At 37.3% G+C, this 16,571-nt stretch overlaps 2 long non-coding RNA genes across 5 annotated transcripts in view; one reads left to right on the top strand and one right to left on the bottom strand.

The window, feature by feature from the left end:
- Positions 1-16,571, top strand: part of LOC111768098 (uncharacterized) — a 592,572-nt gene that overhangs the window by 247,407 nt on the left and 328,594 nt on the right. The gene's annotated exons all lie outside the window — the stretch shown is intronic.
- LOC111768099 (uncharacterized) lies at positions 4,561-16,556 on the bottom strand. Its single transcript, XR_011426440.1, has 4 exons — positions 16,252-16,556; positions 15,945-16,098; positions 6,345-6,488; positions 4,561-4,798 (listed from the first exon to the last, which is right to left on the bottom strand). It is a non-coding gene; the product is annotated as an uncharacterized lncRNA (long non-coding RNA).

The raw sequence follows: 16,571 nt of genomic DNA, 5'->3' as shown, positions 1-16,571 counted from the left end.
CAAATCCTAGACATCATGAAATATAGTGACATTAATGTATATTTTAGAATATGTGTGTGTGCGAGTATTTGTGTGTATGTGTGTATGTGTGCATGTGCGTGAGTATGTATATACACACATACTCTGATACAAATGTTTTCAAGTGATTGGGGAGTCTTTTAAGGTTGATTAAAATATTTGCAGTTGCAGGATATGTAATTGGATTATTTGATCTGTATTATTTCTGCTTCTGATAATTTATTCAGCTTTCCCTCATGAGTTAGTATCGAATCAATTTTTAAATATATTATACATGGATTCTTCAAAGACAAATAAACTCTCTTTTAGAGTAGGCAGCTCAATACATATCTTGTTATTAACTATACTAATTCAATTCTCCATGTCGCCATTGTTTTAATGATAATAGTCCAATTCTCCATGTTTTCAAATTATTCATGATCTGTCCAAGAGGTATTGAAATCTATCAAAACAACTTTATTTCTGTCTGTTTTTCATTTCATATTTGCCTGCCAGTTTTACCTTAATGTTCTTGAATGTTGTATTATTTGACGTGTAAAGATTCATGGCTGCTATATTTTCATTATCATAACTTTTATCAATATAAAACAAATTTCTTTTATCCCATTTTATGCTTCCTACCTTAAAACCTCCATTGTCCAAAATTAACATTGTCACCTCTACTTTGATTTAATTTGTATTTGCTTGAGAAATCTCTACTCACTCTTTTATTTTTAACATTTACATTCACTTCCAAATTAGGGATATCATAGTATCAGCACACAGAGTGTGTCTTTTGACTCAATCCGATAGTTTTCCAGCTATTTCCAGTTTTTTCAAAACTGATAAATTTGGTCTTATCTCTTTTGTTATGCTTATCTTCCTTTTTATGTTCTCTTTCATTTCCTTCAATTTTTGCATTTCTCTATTTTTTTGTTACCTTCGTTTTGGTTGCTGTTGTTTTAATGGACTAGACGTTTGTCTTCTCCAGTGACTAGGCAAGGAGACATCTTGATACTTTTTCTACTTATTTTCCAAAATATCCAACTTCTATTTTTCTGAATATTAAAGTCAAGAAAAAAATAATATCTTCTGTTTATCCACAAGGAATGCTTTTATAGTTCCTTATCCATCCCCACTCCTGACTGGTTCATTTCCAAAGGGGTGTTTGACCTTGATTGATATTATTAAATTATTTTTACTTCAGATCTATTCTTTCATAGGAATTATTTTTGACATCTGCATTCAGATTTGAAAATATATTTGCAAGAGCTATTTAGGGCTAACACTTATGTTTAATTATTTCAGGACTCATCTCTAGGTTGTATATCTCAACTCTCCTATTCAGGAGATTTTTACTTTTAATTCAAGTTTTAGTAGACTTTTCATCCCAATCTATTCTTCTTTTATCTCAGATTATTCTTTCTTTTTATGGTATATTGAAGAGGGCAAACAATTTTCTAAAATGTTTTCATGGTTTCTATAAGAGTGAGAAATATCTAAAACTTCTGAACGATATTTTCTTTGCTTGTTTTACCACATTTAACCTCAGGTCACTTGTTGTTTTATTTCTCTTACATTTACTCAAATGAGAACTTTTTTCCCGGGTCATTGTTTTTCATTTTTGCTCCTTGCACCTTTCTCTACATACTGTTGGAGAGCTTAATGTGTCCATTTTCCTTCCTGATTTGCAGTGACCAGTGGCCATTGACAGGGTGTGGTCCTGCTCTGCTGAGGTGGAATCTTCCACTACCCGCACTACCCACCCAGAATAATGGAATTAATTGAAACTATTACCTTTAGGATTCATTGAGAGCAGGACTCTTCCAGTTCTTCCTTCCACACTTCATTTGTGGGTACAATATCTCCCAGGATGCAATGGGCTGTAATTATCTTCTCACGTCTCTCTTTCTCAACTATTATTTTCTGAGAGTTTTTCTATCTGAATAGCTAAGAAATATGAGTGGACAGGAAGGGAGTATAATATTCTGCCTGCCTGAAAATCAGCACTCGTTTTGAACAGAAAAAATAAAAAACTCTATGCTTTTTGAAGGAGGTAGACTTTTCTGTTTTACGAGGTGATGCTTGGATAGGCTACCGACTGTTTTCTCACTCTTGAAGCATCAGCCTTATAATCACTCTAAATTTTTCCCAGATTTCTGGCACTGGGTTTCCTGTCAGTCTTAATTCTCTATGTTAGAGTTTTCCATTTCGTATGTATGTTATTGACAATTGGGAGAGGCAGTGCCAGGGGATGGTGGCCAAATGCCATTATATACCAGAAGTCTTCTCTTATCTACATTAAATGGTTATACATGAGTACATTTGTTGGGAGTACTTTTATTTCTTCCAGCAAGACCAGTTTTCTTAGGGATCAATTAAATTCAACACCTACTATGTGTATTTTTAAAAATATACCCAAGACTTAGTAGAATAGAAATGGCTTTTGCTCCAAAGTATTATGATTAGGACTATGACAGAGTTAGGTTGAAACGTCTATGGTACACTAGAGTCAAAACTACTTTTCTCCTTGGAAAATTGGAAAGACAATACAGCGAAGTGAATCTCGGGGTATAAATAGATATTCAGAGGCTGGGTAGAGAGGTCAGGGCATCCTAAGCAGAAGGTAAAGCATGGTGACATAAGAGAGTGTAGTATGAGATCAGGAGTGATGATAGGGTGCAGGTGATTAAACTGAAGAGGTTTATGGGGCCCCCATTTGTGAGGATGGTGGATTGGAATGGGGAAAGATGGATGGTAGGAAGACTGAGGTTGGAACAATTAAAATCAGCCAGGCAAGTAAAGATGGGAGAATGAATTTGAATAGCAGCAGCAGGGATGGAGAGGAAATGGCAGGTTTATAAGTGTACAGTGGAGAAATAGAGAACGAGGAAGAAGTTTGAACCAGTTTGAAGACTGGTTCTTCTGATCTGCCAATCATGTACAGGAACATGTGTGATACAGTGGTTAAAGTAATTGATATGTAAAAATAAACCATTTCTGTTTTCAACATTTGCAACTCCACCTTTTACCTGCTTTAAGGTTATCACTCATGTGTTTGGGTTGTGATCAAATAAATCCACTTATTTTAGCACATTGTTTTGGCAATAGTATTAATATCTTTCTTATTGTGCCTAACAGTCACATTTCTAGTGATGGGAAAACTAAAGCATAAATTGGAATTGGCATAAATCTTGAGGAATCCCTGATAGACCTAGTTGGGTCACTAATCTTATTTTTGATTTCCAAGTACTCTTTTCACTAGGATTATGTACTTTCAGGCTCAAGAAAAGTCATGTAACTATCTGAAAACTTTTGATAATTTACAAGTTAAGATGGAAGCCATTTTGTACCTTTGTTCTACTTGTAATAAGTCCTAGTTCCAATGAATACATTTCTTTTATCAATCTCATATAGGTGTGATTAAAATAAATCACAAGACAGACAAAATAGAATTATTTCCCTAAAGTTTTGGGGAAACCAATATTCTATTCAGAGAACCAAATGGTGTTATCCAAGTGAAAATATTATTTATCCCCCAAAGGAATTTCTACCTATTACCCACAATTCAGTTATATAGATTTGCTTCTCATGTTTGAATTTCTTCCCCAATATCATTTATCTTTTACTCAAGTGAAAAAACATTCTTAAGCTGTATTACTGAGAAGTTTTCTACTAATGGGAAAGTAAACAGTAGAACAAAAATCCTTAATATACACTAGAATTGCTCGAATGGCTTAAAGTACCCATTTTATAAACTCACGATACATTTATAGGTTTCTGGAATGGAGAAAGAAATCTCCATTTGCTTTAGTCAAATAATTTTTAGAGAGGTACTAGAAATTATATATATATATATAATGTATATATATAATATGTATGCAAAATCGGGTTTAATAACTTGGTGATGTGTATTACAAGAAATGACATTCTTGTCACTTTCTCTATAGGAGTAAATTTTTTAGAAGGTACTTAAGGTTGAACTGTGATATTCACTCCAGAAATTAATGCTAAAATGTTTAGTGATGCACTTGTATTAATTTAAAAACATAACCTATATACTATGCTACCCATTATATAGTATTTGTTTTCAAACATTTAAAAACTCCAATAAAGATTCTAACACAATTGTAATCAGCTACCATCAATATGCAGAGGCTGGTTTTCATTTCCCACTTTGCCTTGAGAGGCAGTCCTTAAAGGACTGAAGACCAAGCTGTACTTGAAAATGGCTGAGATTTCCTTGTGCTTAGATCTCTTCTATTCCTCCTCAACTTTCAAGACATGCTCTCCTTTGATAAAGATGCTTTGGAATCTGAATTTTAACATGTAGCTGTGTGCATTTAGGCATGCAAATATACACACTGTATATTATTTTGCTTTTACAGTATTATTTTCATTTATGAAATTCTAAATTCGATGTTAAATATTGAATATTTTGGTTAAGTGACAGCTTGTGCTAGCTTTAGGATATTCCTGCTTGATAATTATTCATGAGAAGAACAGCTGAAAACAAACTAGTTATACACCTTGGCAAATTACTGAGATTGTAATTCTGTGAAATTTCCCCATGGCCATGTGACTTTATTATAAGTACTCTAACAGTGCAGATGTCCAGAATGTTGTTGTTGTCACAAATGTTATTCCTATATTCAAAGTTTTTGAATTACTCTTTACTGCTTCAGAGAAAACGTGAGAAAGGAGATGAGACATGCAATATGCATGATAGAGCATATGCAGCTCTTCGCAGCGCCTGCCCTCCCTTGGTTTGGAGTGGGCTTGATGCTCACATACCTCGTTCCTGTAAAATACAGAAGCAGCAGCAGTTTTGTGAAATCAAGATATGATGAAAACATTTCCTATTAAATGTTAAGAAAAAAGGAAAAATAGCCCCGATTTTTCATCTTTCAAAAAAATTCAGCCGAAAATCAAATGTTATTTCCCTACTCTCCTCCCTTTCAGTTCCTTCCCCATATGGTTCCTGAAATGTTCCTCCATTTAAATGGATTTTAAAGCTCATTCCTTATAGTTCCTAGAGCATTCATTGCTTTTGAGAAAAAAAAGAAAAACATTTTAGCATGTGCTATTTTTGTTATTCTAATTAGCAAAAACAGCTGGTCCTGTGCAGCTCAGACTGTAGTCTTTTTCAACACATTGTTCAGATTTTTTTTTCCTCCTCTTCTGTCAAGCTACAGGCTACCACCTCTCCTCTTCCCACACAAATCAACCCCCAAAACACCTGCACACGCAACCTTAAATATCACCTGCATCTGCCATGAAAGGGGAAGGGAAACAGCCTCTCCTTCCTGGTGGGTGGGTAGAGCCCATGCACGGAATTGTACAGAAGGGGAAGGAAAGTCATTCTCAGGTACTCACTACCTCATTGATTTTACATTCCACCAAGCACTTTATGCCGTTGTCTCAAAAGTACAGCTATCTTACAGTTTTTTGTTTTGTTTCTCTTTTCTTTCCCAACTCCTCTGGCAAATGGGAGTAGCCTCTTGTATAATCAGAGATTGAAAAATTGGATAATCAAACCTTACTCACAATTTGGTATCTATCAAAGGCATGTGACTGCCAATGATCATTGAAGCTGATCAAAGTCACACTCTGTTGTCATGGCAACGAATCCCCATTTTGTTTATATGGAGGGGTACGCACCACAGGAGAATAATGCTGAGACAAATTAAATTTGTGTTGTTGAGAAATTAACATGCGGGATGCTTAGGAGTGAGTTGAGTGGGTGCTTACCAGTGTGATTTTTTTAGAAAACAAGGGAGGTGGGGAGGAGGGGGCCTAATCTATGGAGGGTGTCATAATGGAAGAGTTCAGTAAAATACTGAAATGATTCAATAGCACATTTCTAAGGTGGAGTCCAGATAGAAGGTGATAGTTTTTATTTGGCTTTGTCACTGATACATTTCATGAGCTTAAGAGTATCCAGGTTCTTTGGCTCTTCTTCCTTTTTCCAAATTTGTAAAAGATTACCCGGGGATGCATCTTTCAAGTTTTATATTTGTTTTCCCTTTGAGCTCGAAATAACTCTTAATTAGTAACCACTAATCTGCTAAGGAAAATATAGTATGATTAGTATATTTTAATTCTCAGTGATTTGAGATCTCCCCTAGCCAAATTTTGGGGTCGAATTTGCATTTTTAGTTTGGAAGATATCACGTGATCATGAAGGTGATAAGTCATTAAAAATTTTTCCTATGATTTTTTCTTACATAATGCTGTTTAAAAATTTTTATAACAAATTACAGTCTCTTCCTCAAAGGAAACAGAATAGAGATGGAATATTTTAACTTTTTCTCACTTTCAAACACTAGCATTCATTGCCACCTCACCCATTCTTTCTCCAGGCATGATTCTCCTGCCGTTCTCTCTCTTGTCAGCCTCCATGTCAAATGCTTGCACTATAATCCCCATCCACATGGAACTATCATTTCCCTCTTCTCCAGCAGCCACGAGGAATCATTTCCTCATATTTCCTGAAATAAACAAGATTGTCATATGTCCAAATATCAGTTTTCTTTCTGTTGTACTTGTTATTTTAGTCTTTTACCTCTTTATACTTCTCTCATTATTATTCAAAATATGAATTCCACAAATATTTGAAATGACTGCCTCTTTCAAGTCTGTGCTGACATGTAAGATGTGATCCCAGTCTGGGAGTTTATAATCTTGTTAGGAGAAAGGGAGAGAAACCAATACTCGCTGACAGTCTCCTCTATGTCAGTGCCCTGCTTAGCGCTTCGTGCATTTATACCTTGCTGAATCTTTATACACACTGGAGATGAGTAATACCCTCATTATTCAAGTGAGGAAACTGAGTCATGGAGAGGTTAGGCAACCTGCTTAAGGACATGCAAAGGTACAGCCCTAAGGTCTGGAGTGCCCTACTCCACGATCCATGTTGTCTGTTTTTTTCCACTTTGGGTGACAAAACACATACACATATACACATAAATCCCATGTAAGATACAGAGAAATGAATGATTCAGGAATGGTAATACAATTCCTGCTTCAGAACTGAAAGGTGAGGAACTGGCCTCTTCTATCCAGGATGATCAGGGGTAATTCTGGGGAGGAAGTAGCATTTGAGTAGCACCCTGAGCAGGGCAGCATTTGTTAGGTGAAGATGGAGCATGGAGGAGAGGTTGGACAACTTGCCCTCTGTCACCTAGGTCCATGCGCAGAACAAACAGAGATGAAATCTTTGTGGTTTTTGTTTTTGTATTTCTCTTGGCTTCCACATGAATAATGTTCACTCATAATCTCCAGCTGGGGGCTTGCTGCTTTTTTATTTTTAATACCTGAATTGCTTATCAAAAATAGAATGAGATAAGGTGGATGATATATTCCTATTTTATTGAGCTATCAGACCCTTGGAACACGCAATCTTTGTTAGTCAAATTAGATCAAATCAATGAAGAACTAGTACAGCCAACCGCCCACAATTCTCTATAGTATATGCTAATCAGGGATGCAGATAAACGGGATTCAGACAGAATCTACTGACCACTGCTTTACTGTTTACTTCAACCCTTTCTCCTACCGAGTTTTGATGACCTTGCTAACATTACAGTGAGTCTCTTTTCTGATTGCTGGAGGTGTTATTAAAAAACAAAGACAGAGAAGTGTCTGGAAATAGACAATATGCCAAATTATCTATGAGAGAAGACTGAGTCAGGAACCAAGGGTAATAGGTTTCTATACCAGCCGCTGAGCTGTGTAACTCTCGTAAGGCAATGATCTTTTACTTCCTCAGTTCCTCATCTGGATACTGAGAATGATACTACTGCTATTATCGCTAGCGTTATTAGCAAAGCAGTATTGAGTAAATCTCATGTTATTTTTGACTGAGTTGATATTAATTCACTCCAACAGCTTTATGGAAAGGTCATTTTCATAATAAAACTATCTTGCCACCCAAAGAAGTCCAATATGTGTTCCCCTCCTTAGAGAAGCAAAAGTCTGCACACTTTCTGTTGCCCTCTCCCCCCAGCAGTAAGTGGAGGCCTCCCTTGGAGAACTTTGTGCCCGAGTCCCTGTGATCATAATGGGAAGCTGTGATCAGGGGAACCCCTCCATTGGATCCTTTCTCCCACAGGAAGATTCTTTTAGCCCAAGACTTCAGGGAAAATTTACTCAGGAATTTTTTTTCTTAAAGTATCTCCTTGGAGGCTCCCCTCCTCCCCTCAAATGTCTCTTTCCTCTGAGAATAAAAGCAAAGCTGCTAAATTTAGAGAGTGGAATACTTTAACCAAAAGTATTGCACAATCTTATTATTTGCTGGTCAAATGTGTTTAAACCACTTCACTCATTTATTTGGTTAAGAGGAAAAGAAAATCTGGTCAATGCCTTCCAGGAAGTGACTTAATCAGCTGGCAAACAATGTGTGTGTTGTTATTGTCACTGACAGGTTATCTGACTAGTAAGAAAAGGTTTTCACGACACATTCCAAACTCCCATCTGAGCATTTTCAAGCTACTTTGACCTTGTCTAAAGAAGCAGGAAGAATGTCTCCTACTGCTTCAGTGTGCTTTGCACACACAGTGGGGAATTGTGAATATGTTCCTGCCAAAATCTGCGTGAGGCTGTTGCAGGGTGAGCCATTTAGAGACCACAGCTGTATGGTTAGTGGTTAGCTCCAACCCTGCCCAAGACCCCACCCACGGCCCCAAAAGAGCCTTGTGGGCTTTTGAGGTTTTGAAATGGACCTTCAGGCTGGACGGCAAGGTGAGGGGGATTCAGGAGCAGAGAGCTCTGGTTCAGCCTCCCTGTGTATTATGTAGGGCCGAGGAGCGTGCAGCGGGTTAATGATAGAGTCATGAACTTAGTGCACAGCTTTGGCACCATATTGTTCCATTCCACAGAGGATTGTCTAATTAACAAGGGCATCAGGCCCTCTTCTCTTCATACCAGGAGACCTGCCACAAATTTCAGCTTAATCAACTTTCACTCACTTGGTGAGCATCCAAAGAGTATCGGGACTTCAGTAATTGCTCAATTGTTAAGGAATTGTTAAATAGGTCTTGCGCGGAAATGAAGTTTCTTGAAATACATTTGCATCATCAGAATCTAAGCTTATGTTCCTGAGCAATTCTGTCTACTTCTAAGTTTCTGAATGGCTTTTTCACCTACTGCTATTTTTATCCAGCATAGAGAACAAATATATAAAAGAAATCTCAATTTGTTAGAGCCCGATATTATGGCGTAATGACTAGATTCGACAATGAACTGACTTTTGAATTTTAGTGAGTGGTAAATGAATGGATTGGAAGCTGCTGCTTTTAGAAATGGGCTCCTTCTGTTCCTCTATTCTAAATTTCATACTAGAAGGAAAGTTATTTTCCAGGTATAGTCCTTTGCCTGGAGGTTGCTTTTAATTTACTTGAAATGGTGGTTTCTTTTTCCTCTTTCCATTAAAGCTTTCTTTCTATTCAAGTCTAGAGCGTTGAAAAACTGTAGAAAGCATTTAGACCCTTTGTGATTTACAGGTTTTATGTATATATTCAACCTGTAGTAAGCCAGCAAGTATTTCCCTTCCCAGGCAAGGAGAAATATTGTCTAAAAGTAAATGAAAGCGTCAGTGGGGCTTAATGAATTTCATGAAGACTTGGGAAAACAAGACGCTACAGATGACTTTCTTTTCTCTTCTCTTCTTTCTTTTTTGAATGCAAGAAACCAGATGAAGTATTAGATATATCAGAGCCTAAATAGAAGATTCTGGTTTAACTAATCAAGGCAACAAGGTAGACCGACAAGACTGATACAGGTAGAGAGATGGAAAAAAGCAAAAAGCAAAACCAAAAAAAAAAAAAACAATCCTACAAACTGTATAGAGATGGTACCTCCTCCCTCGGTTTTCCTCTGGGAATGGGAAGCTGGGAGGGTTAACGTCTCTCAGCCTTTTTGTAAAGCCACAGCAGCCTCCCTTTGCCTTCCTGGCTGCAAATTTGTGGGATGGAAGTAACAGTCCATATACCTTGAAAAGAGGAAATGGTTCATATTGACCAATTTTATTTGGTTTTTTATTAGAAAGTAAGAAAGTTGAAATTCTTGTTTATATAGTATAACTATCATTCATTCTTCTATTGAGAGGTAGGATCATTAGAGAAAGAACTTGGAATAAAAGAAAGTGGGCTTGAATTTTGGTTTTCTGCTCCTAGTAGCTGTATAAACTGGTAAGATACTGAATTCCCCTGGCCGTCACTTGTCTGATCCATGTAATGGGTATAATATTTTATGGACCAAAAAATAGAAACTAGGAAAAGACAAGACATTAATGTTCCTTCCAGATGTGTATGCAGTTTTTATAATGGGCATGTACCACTATTATTCTCAGATTTTAGCTAAGAGTCAAGATTTCTCATGTGCAATAATAAAATGAGGCTTCATGCTAGACAATGAAACAAGAAAAGTGGGAAAAGCCCTAATAGTTATGTAGCTTTATTTCAAAACTCTCAGATAGGCAAAAACAGACTTTTTCAGACAGTTGCTAAATTATTCCAGATAGTGGATTAACTCTGCATGTTGCTAGTTAACTGGATTGGTTACTGTTGTCCATTTGTCTCTTTCTCGCTTCCTGGTAAATAGTAGAGCAAAACCTCATTCCTGTCTCCAGTTGTTACTATTAAAAATTCTAACTTTTAATTATCCCAGGATGGACCTGCCACATTTTTGATATGCGAATCAATCATGCTAAGGGTTTAAAATAACTTGTGCAAAGTCATCTGTTGTTTCTTTTCATTTTTCCCCTACTCATGAAACCTACAATCCAGCTGGACACTTAAAAAACAACAAGATACCTAATTATCATTCCGGTTACTATGGCTGCATAACAAATCATCCCAAATTCACTGGCATAAAACAATTATTTATTAGGCTTATTGATTCCGTGGGTCAGAAATTCAATCTGGTCATGGTGGGGACAGCTTGTCTCCATCCACAATGTCTGCGGCCGTAGCTGGAAGACTTGAAAGCTGGGAGCTGAGAATCATTGGAAGTTTGCTCACTTAGATTTCTGGCAGTTGATGCTCACTGTAGGCTGAAACTCATCTGTGGCTATTGACCAGAAGACCTCCATGTGACCTCTCCATGTGCTCTGGGCTTGCTCATAACATGTTGAGAGAGACCTGGGCAGAAGCTAAGCTGTATCGTTTTGAGTTGGGCACTCATGTACCATCACGTCCATCCACTCTATTCATGTGAGCAGTGATAAGCCTAACAAGTTCAAGGGAAGGGGAAATAGACTCCACCTTTTCATGGGGAGTGAGAAGATTCTGAAAGAGAATGTAAGACTTCAAATTGCTGTGGTCACTTCTGGAAAATGCAATCTGCTACAATTACCTTCCCTTCAATATTGAGAAGTTGTAAAATATATACATCCAAGTATAATATCCACAGCCAAAAATAACTCCTAATAAGCAGGTGGCTTGCTTCCATTTATAGGGGGAGAATGCTATTTCTCTTGGGGAGAAAGGAAGAGGAAATAGTTGTAAGCAGAGAGTCATTTGTAACAATTAAATTAGATGGCTTGTGAATTCTAAAATAATAAATTATTCCCAAATTAAATACAAATATCAAAACCACATTGCAACATCAAATTTAAATGTTTTGGGATGGATTGTTCTTCTGGATTATTCAGGACCTCAACTTTACTCCATTGGATTGGATTTTGTAGTTTCTCATTTCTCTTCTAGTTCCCCAAGGTTAACGATGGTCGTAGTAATGGTGTTTTCAAAGGAAAGGAATGTGGTGACCACATTGCACCTCTAGTCAGGCTTCTCACCATCTGCTAACTTTTGAGAGCATTCAGTGGGATCAGAAACAATCTTTGAGTCTTTCACTTGAAGGGGCTCAGAACAGTCCTCCCCAAGATGTGCCACTTTGGCATGTGGAATATTTTGAGCTAAAGGCAATCAAGACCCTGCAGGTTCCAGAAAAACTTTTACCTCTCTCTTAAAGAATATAAATTGGGAGTCTTGCCCATAATAAGAGTTATTATAAGAAATAACTTTTTATGACCTATCTGTATGGCAGGGCAAACCTCTAATTAGTGAGCATCTGCTCTTCTTATCGTCACATGAATTACTCTCCTCCCGTCTGAAGCCTCAGGCCCCTATCCCATTCCTTAGCTCAAGATGGCATATATACTTCATTTTACCTTTCTGTCTATGAACCTCTCACGTATATGGGGTCTCTGACCCTCTCATGAATGTGGGGTTCCTCTACCTATGCAATTAAATTTGATTTTCTCCTATTAATCTGTCTCATGTCAATTTAGTTCTTAGATCAGCCAGAAGAACCTAGAAAAGGTAGAGAAAAATTCCTTCCTCCCCCGCATTCTCATTCATTAATTCTTTCATTCAATACACATTTGTTGAATACCTAGTATATGCAAGGTATGCTAATTATTATGTGCTCTGTCAAACACAAAGATTGATAATAAGTACTGTCCACTTTCATAGTAATGATAGCTATCATTTATTGAGAAATTAGTATATGCCTGGCATTGTGCTATCACTACATACAATGTTATTCATCCTTATAGCATGAATTAAGGCAGGCATAATTATCAAGCATTTTCCAGTTGAGCAAACAGTTTAAGAAAGCTGATTTCTTGCTTAAGTTTGTATAGCTAGATGGTAAAGGAGCTTGGTATCACACTTTGCTTTGTTGGATTGAAAAGCCTGTTCTTTACCAACTAAGCTAAACCGCTTCTTCTAAGACCTTGTCTTAGTGGAGTGGGAGGGAAGGAAATAATATATATTTATAAGTAATTGTAGTATGAAGTGAAAGTTGATAAGTATCGAAAAAACCTATGAGGGTTAGGAAAGCCTACTTCTTTGTGGAATAATTAGGGGGAAGCATCATGGAAGTGTGGCATTTGAATTAGGACTTGAAGAACTAATAGGATTTTAATATGTGGAGATGGGGATAAAAGAGAAAATCTAGATGTTGGGAAAATGTAACTGGAGTATGAAGGGCATGGAGACATTGGGTAATAGCAAATCATAGAATTTAGAGAAATCCATCTTTCAGGATTAATGAGTTAGAAGGCTGGAAATGTAGATTGAGTCCTTATGGTGAAAGGTCATTTATGGCAGCTAACAGAAGTTCAACTAGGAGTTCAGTAACTAATGGTGGGCAGTTGAAGGTGTTTGACTGGGGGTGTGCCACAGACAACGTGGGGCACCAGGAAGAAAAATCCTACTGGGCTACCTAGGATGCATTGAAAGAGTTTGGGTACAGCGATGCTAGGAGGTTTGCAGTAGTCTGGAAGGTGGTGATGAGGGCAGATATGGTATTGGTGATGGGAGTTATAAAGAGCGAGAGTGCAATATATTGGGATTTCCATTAAAAACTAACTGCATGTCTGGGACAAAGAGATGAGCCATTTGTTATGTCTATATTTCTCACCAACTGACCAGTTGCTCAATTAAAGTACATTTGCCTCTTTCTTCGAATTACCTGTTTTTATTGTATTAAGTCATAGACTTCAGGGACCCTACTGAGCGCCTGCCTCTAATTTGGAAATGTGTTGTCATGGCTCCTGTTGAGACTGTTCTGCATTTGGAAGTTCGTTTTCTATTCCGTTTATTTCAATTAAATGCTTGGCTATTAGACTTCTTGCAAGTCATATGCTCTGAATACAAAGTCAGAAAATAATATGAGCAGCACTGAGAGTGCTGAATTGCTGGCCAGTGTTGTTAGAAGCAAGAGGCATAAAGAATTAACAGTGCACGTTGCAAGCAATTTTGTAGAAGAGGTTTATCCAATTTTTGCCCCTGAAATAGTTCAGATTTTTTAAGAAAAGAAATGATGTGTCTGGTTCATTCTGTTAACATTTCACTGTCCCTATGCCCCTCAAGGTAGGTCTGTGCACATGGAGAGGTTAATATTAATATTGCCTTTTTACAGCTAAATTATCTGGCTCTAGAACCATTCACAGATTCTATTAAAGACCCCTATGGAGGATTGCTTCTTCAAATAGGCATTTTAATTCACCCGGGTACAATAAGGTGTTACCTTCCTTTCATTAATAAAATGGGAACTCATAAAGAAAACCAGATTATCTTGAATTTATGATCAAGTAATTTTGTTTCTCTTAGCCTGGATAATAATTGTGAAACATTATTTTCCCCCTTCTTTCCTTTTCCCTTCATACACTTCGACATTCTTAATTTCTCATGTTTATTTATCTTTTTTATTTTAATTTGACAGAGAAAGCTATTTAGGACCCCAGGAGGCAAACACTGTGACTCAAGAATTGGTCCTTTCCATCTTCAATTTAATGAAATAATAAGCCAGTAATTGATTTATATTTATATTTACATTTGCCTTACAAATTCTGGGATTTTTGTGACCTTTATTGTAATTCCATAAGTAGTCACTAAATTACTTCCAATAAACTTGATTTTTCCTTTACCTATGCAGTGACTGAAGTATTTTATCATAGTCTACGGGGATTTGTTCTTCCTTCTAGTTTCTCATATCATTTTTCTTTCCCTCAAATTTTAGTTTTCATTTTAAATTGTTAGTGAATTTGTTTTTGGCCTCAATGCTTTATACCTTTATCAACAGATATTTACTCCAAATAGTCTAGCTTTGTGTCTTTTCTACTTTCTACGTAATCACATCTTAGGTATTTGGAGGAAGACAGTCTTGGTGTTGTTAACATTTAGGACACAATTTGGGATTGGGAAGTAAACAAGCTGGGCTTCTGAGCACTCCTGTTGGCTTTCACATAACCTTTTCACCCAAACGGTGATCTTCCTAGGCCTTCCTTCATTCAGACACTTGTTGCTTTATCTATGCTTATTAAGGGGCATATATTATCGGGTAATAATTAAAGAAAATTAGAATTAGCTTATTAGAAGGAGAATTGAGAAAAGGAGGATTTGTTAGATGCAGACAAATGACATCAGAAATGATAGCTGGTAGTCTGATATTTTGGGAAAATATAAACCTGAAAAATTCATAACTGCATTTCTCTTGGTAAATATAGTCTCTGGAGCACCTACTATGTGTCAGGTGCTTTTCCATAATCATCTAACTTCATTCCATGATTTAGGCATCAATATTCCCATTCTATAGATGAGCAAATTCAAGCTGAGATGTAAATTGACAAAACCATCACAGCTAGTAAGTGGCAGTTCCAGAATTTTCCCATGGTCTGTCTGACTCCTACGTCATGATGTCATTCTGTTTTACCATGCCACCTCCTTGTGCTGCAGTGGGTATCCATGAGCTTGTGTCTTCCAAGAAAAAATTAAGTTCTATGGCTTCAACTTAAGGAAGTAAAAAAGCAACGTGTCTTCAAAGAATTACCTTGAAATTAAAAGATGGATTTTTTGGTGTCAGGACATGAACACTTAAGCTATTTGGAAAACTAGTTATGTGGAACACCTGATTCCACAATGAGGCAAGATAAATTCTTTCAACATAATCCTGACATCACAGTTTTAGGAAACTTGACTCCTGGATTAGATTTTTCTCAAATTAAAAAATTTCCCCATGAGATATATGTATTCATTCATTCACTCGCTTCATTTAACAAACGTTGAGTGACTATTATGTACACAGAAACACTATCATGGCTCTTGAGAATTCTACCAAATCAAGAAATCAAACAAAACAGAATACAAAAAAAAACATTAAAAGCTTAATTTCTGTATAATTTGGGCAAATGCTGCAATAGCTCTCCTCTTCCTTCATCTCATCCTGCTGGTTGCTCCCAGAGCTATTTTTTTCTAAAACCCTCATCTGATGGTGTCACTTCCTGGTTGCAAACCTCTGACTACTGTTGCCTATTAAGTAACTCTTGGCCCTTCAGAACCTGCCGTCACCTGCCTTTTCTGTCTCCTCTGGAGCTGCCCTCCACCAGAGCTCAGCTATCCTGAACTGCTCACTCCTCCCCAAAGATGCCAGGCACTTGCCATCTCCAAGCCTGTCCTCTTGCTGCTTCCTCCCGGGCGTGTCCTGGGCGTGTCCTGCCCTTTCTCATTCACCGAGTGAGTCTCTAGTCATCGTTCAGGATCCTACTGAAATGGTGTTCCTCCTCTGCTGCTTTTCCTGACGACCTGCTCCAACCTAGCAGAAAAGAAAAAGAAAGTTCATCTTCCCAGAGCACTTCATGTTACAGCATTTGATATAGTAATAATGTAATATAAAATTATTTTCATCTTTTTCTGACTAGAGTACAAATCCTTCCAGAATACAACTGTATTTTGTTTGTCTTTGTACCTTAGTCCAGGACACTGGCACATACTTGGCTATCTAGAAAGGCTGGGTGAAGAGAATAGAATAGAAGCGGGGGAGTAGGTAAGTGCTATGGTAAGAGGGACTAATTTTTCAGAAATGGTTGGCGGAGGCTTCCCAGCGGGTTGTCTGTATGTCAGCCCTGAAGAATGAGTAGAATTCAGCAGACAATAATGAGCGGGTCTCGGAGGTGAGGAGAGGGTTTCACAGCAGAGAGGGCTGTGTGTCTGAAGACTTGAGAAGGAGTAGCCTGGTTGGACATTGCAAATAAACTAGTGTCTTTAGAGTTTAGCATACGTAAGAAT

The sequence above is a fragment of the Equus caballus genome, chromosome 15 (assembly GCF_041296265.1).
Source record: "Equus caballus isolate H_3958 breed thoroughbred chromosome 15, TB-T2T, whole genome shotgun sequence".
NCBI classification, from domain to species: Eukaryota; Metazoa; Chordata; class Mammalia; order Perissodactyla; family Equidae; genus Equus; species Equus caballus.
This window is presented reverse-complemented; position numbering and strand designations above follow the sequence as displayed.